Below are 5,000 nucleotides of genomic sequence, written 5' to 3'. Positions count from 1 at the left end.
ATATATATATATACATACATATATATATATATATATATATATTATATATATATATATATATATATATATATATATATATATATATATATATATATATTCAATGTTTTGGAATATTTGAAGCTGTGTGTTCCCTCACAGGCATATCTTCTGAATTATATTTTATGAATAGATAGTAGTTTCTGTGTGTAGTAATATGGCCTCTCTACAGTCTTAGCCAGATAGATCTTTTGCTGAAGTAAATGAAAAATGCTTTACGTGTGTGAAAATGATATACTTCGTAAGATATAGGTGTGAACTCTTTGGATTTAAATGTAAATCATATAATTGTTATACATTAAGATCTTTAGATGTGCGTGCACTATGGAGCACTGATTTTTTATTTTTTTCATTTATGGAAAAATACGAAATATAAATATTCAGAACCGCTTTTGAGAAATATAAATTACTTAATGTCCGTCTGCATAACTTGAATATTTTCAATATGATTTTCGCTCGTAAAACTCAAAAAATATCAGAGATGGGAAAAGTTTTGAGCGCTTCTGCGAATATGCAAATGAATTTTCCGGTTGTTTCTCTTGTTTTGTTGTGTTTGTCGGAGCTGACGTCCAAAACTTTCCCTGATTAGTTGTGGAAGAAGCCAGAAATATCTGCTTCAGGAATTTTGTTACAAATTTTATTTTGATTTGGTTCACGGCTGTTTTCATAATGAACTAAAGATTCTATAAAGTTTCTCTAATTTGTGTATTTTTATGATATTTGTGCAGAAGTAAGACTAGCATTAATCATTATTAATGATTTTTATGTTTGTTTTGTTACCTGTTTCCAGGATAGTTATGTTTAAGTTTTTCTTTTTACTTACAGAATAGAACCTGATTTTTTTATATATATTTTTACTGTAAATCAAAATTTCAAGTATTCAAAGTTTTTTAGTCTTTGGTTTTAAATTGAGATTGAACTGAATTTATTATATTCCCGGACCCGAATTACGAATGTTATATTTTAGGAAGCTAAAATATAACCTAAAATAAATTTGAGTATAAATTTTTGCAAATCTTGTTATGCGCAAATTTATTTCTTGGTATGATTATTAAGATAGCTTTACGAATATATAATTGCATAATGTGACGAAAGGTATACATGTGCACTTGCATGTGTGTGTATATATATATATATATATATATATATATATTATATATATATATATATATATATATAATATATATATATATATATATATATATATATATTATACACACGCACACTCACACACACAGACATATGTACTGCATGTGTGTGTCAAGGGGTGTTTTGCGAATATAGTGTTTTTGGTCCAGTGGTCATCGGGGAACAAAAGATTTTAAGACTTTTTACAGAACAAACAATTGTGGCTAAAATGTTATAGGCATTACATTAGATTCATGTAATTAGTTGGTTCTTGTATGTTACTCCCCATGTGGGGAAGGGTAAGAAGGTGACTACCTAATCCAAAAACACTTGCGAAAAACGGGAAGGTTAAATATTGTCAGAAGCCATGTCTCGTAAGAGAAACGGGTCTAGTTTGATATATATATATATATATATATATATATATATATATATATATATATATATATATATTATATATATATATATGTATATATATGTGTATGTGTATGTATATATACAGCATATATATATATATATATATATATATATATATATATATATATATATATATATATATATATATATATATGACAGTCTTTCCCTTATTGTGAAAGGAACGAATATTGAAATATCAGAACCTTGTCAACCTTTTTAGGAATACGAATCAATAAAGGATTGAAAAGGTCTCATTTTGAAATTTTAGGGGATTGATAAAACGGTAGATCACCTTTGTAATCTTTTACTTCTTAATGTTGAAGGGGAAAGAATAGGTTTCATAATGACTTGTATCTAGTACAGACCAGAAGGAAGGAAATAAGATACATACGAGGAGCAAAGTGTTATATCTCCCTCTGTTAAAGACAGAGAATTTGTAACTGGTAATCAGTGGGGGAAAAACTCGGACATATTTAAATTCTAGGTTAAGAAAGAAGCCTCTCGTGAAAAGTTCTTCTTCATTTTTGCATTAAGAAAGCAGGTGTTTATTCTTCTGCAGTCGCCAATGTGGAATTTCCAAGCCTGTTGCTAACTTCCAACCTGGAAGGTTGCCACCAAAACATCTTGAATATATAATTAGTCTTTCATTTTTACCCGAGTTTTTTCCGTCTTTATTTGCCACGTTCCTTCTGTGTTCTCTCCTGCGATAGATAAATTAATTTGATCATATCTGACGAAAAAAATTAGCCGGAGAGAGGAAGAGGGCTTTGGGTGAGTAGGTGGAGGAGGATAGGTGATGCAACCTGATTACGCGTGACGATAAAGCTTTGTTGCAAGTTTAATAAGTGTTTTCTCCACAAGAAAGCTTGTAGCTTGGTAGGTCTTTGATCTAAATTTAACTTTGCTTTAAAAGAAACGCTTTGTTGATATCAGACGCTCTCATATTTAGTCGTTTATAGTTATGCAAAATTAAATAAAACTGATAAACACTATATTTCATGATCATTTCTATTTCTCATCTTGTCATATGCGTTTGGTGTCATGTTGACAGTATTTTTCTCATGGAGGTTTTTTTTTCTTAAATTTATTCCCTCTCTCTCTCTCTCTCTCTCTCTCTCTCTCTCTCTCTCTCTCTCTCTCTCTCTCTCTCTCTCTCTCTCTCTCTCTCTCTCTCTCTTATAGTCTTGATGATGGAGAGTAAATTTATTATGCAAGGAAATTCGATTCTGTCTAGGCACCCTGATGAAATTTCTTCGTCAGAATGTGGGTTCTATCCTTTCTAAATATTTCCTCCACAATCTTCTTAAGTGAATTTACCACGATCTAAGAAATGCTGAATCGCATTTCTTGCAGGCCTCCTCCACAATTAAGGGAGGCGGAGAGAGAGAGAGAGAGAGAGAGAGAGAGAGAGAGAGAGAGAGAGAGTTGATTGGAAAGGAACGTATTCATTCATTTTTTCTTTATCGGTGTGTCTCTTCATTTCATGATCTCTGTTTATTTCAGATTTGCCCTCATTATCTCCGCCAATGAGGTTATATTTCCACTTTTTTGTATGTCTGTTTATTTGTTTGTCACCAGCCTAAGTCAAAAGTTATGGATGTATTTTGATAGAAATTTCAGGATATGTCAGAAATGGGCTAATAGTGATTAGATTTTGGCGTTGATCCGGTTCGTCATCCGGCTTCATGATTTTTATTATACCTTAGATTCATTCACGGTCAACATATGAAAGAGGGAGAACTTGGACCGTAGACTTGAGTAAAATGTTGACAATCTTCATTAGCGGAGGTCTGAAGTCTCTGATAGCGGTTTCTTGTTGTTTTCTGTTTGCTATATCAATAACAATGTCGTCAATATAGATTTTACATGTATTTTGGATTTGTGTTCTTCCTTGATATATCATTGAAATATACCTTTTTTAAATAGCTTGATAAAGTTTCTTCGTTACTTGAATTTGGGAAGTTCAAGAGATACTTTCTAGTCTATGAAAATTAGGTGTGTGATATTTTCAAAAATAGTGTTGATAATTTTGTATTGTTTGATAGTTCAGTTAGCTTGTTTACTCAGACTTTTCGTTTGCATTGTAACCCTTGATATTTTGTTGAAACCTTATTCCTTATGTGTGTGTGTGTTTTTTTTTTTTCTTATTTTTTATAGAATCGATCAAATTAACCATTTTCCTAATTACACATATTTCATTATAAAAGGTATTCAGGGGTACACGTATATACTAAATAATTGAACTAGATTTTTTGCAATTGGTCATACGGTTAAAATTATTCATATATAAGGATAGAGCATTAGACAATTGTCCTGTTTGTGCTGTTTGAGCCTGGTGGAAAGACCTTCGCCCTTCTGTCCTATATAGGAATGTCTGCAGTCTTTACAGGAAATCCTGTAAATGCAGCCTGCTGAGATTATTGGAGAAATCTTAATCAGGTATTTTCAAATCGAAAAATTACATATATTATTTGAATTAGAGCTATGATATTTTCTTCGTCAGTGCCGTCTGGTAACGTAAGTAGATTTTTTGCGAGTTATAATGGGCAAAAGGATTAAATTTGTATGGTAACAAATTTTCTTGCGACTGAATAGAATGTTTTATATGCCATTTACAATGCATTTGGTATGACATGCATTGAATATTTAAATTTTTATATTTTAAAAAGAAAATTATCAATATCATCCTGAAGCAATTGAGGATTATAAACACACAAAGCTCGGAAGAACGTGGTATAAAATATGAATGTGTACTTTTTATACCATGTTTTAATATAATATTTTAGGGATTTCACAAAAAAAAAAAAAAAAATGAAAAATCTATTCAGACACCACAGTAAGACTTTTTGACCATCAAATTTAGTGGAATTGCCTTATATCTTACTGAAAAATATATCTCACTGAAAAATTTATTGGAATTGCCTGATGATATCTGACTGAACAATTTATTGGAATTGTCTTATGATATCTCACTGAAAAATTTATTGGTTTGCCGTATGATATCTCACTGAAAAATATACTTATATTTTGCAAAATATTTTACATAAATATTTCTTTTATCCCTCATTGAAAAATATTTAATAAATAATTCTCCAGAAAACTTTGCATTTGCAAGATTCCGTGTAAAAGTTACATCCGTCACCCTTATTGGACAGACGAGAAAAGTGTTTATCCACCTTATTCAAAGAAGGGACAAATGTCTATTAGTATTTTCAGATATGAATAATTTTAACCATATATCGTAACTCTACAACGATTCATAATATTATAGTCAGCCGCTAGCATTAAAACTTATTATAAATTGATAAACGTTTACCAAGGTATTCAAAACTTGATGATTTTCTTGTTAAATAGGGTTTTAGACTTGTATCTTTAAATGTGTGTTTTGAGTCAGTTATTACCACACACACAAACACACA

This window comes from Palaemon carinicauda, chromosome 28 (genome assembly GCF_036898095.1).
Source record: "Palaemon carinicauda isolate YSFRI2023 chromosome 28, ASM3689809v2, whole genome shotgun sequence".
Classification (NCBI taxonomy): domain Eukaryota; kingdom Metazoa; phylum Arthropoda; class Malacostraca; order Decapoda; family Palaemonidae; genus Palaemon; species Palaemon carinicauda.
Note: the sequence above shows the minus strand (reverse complement) of the source record.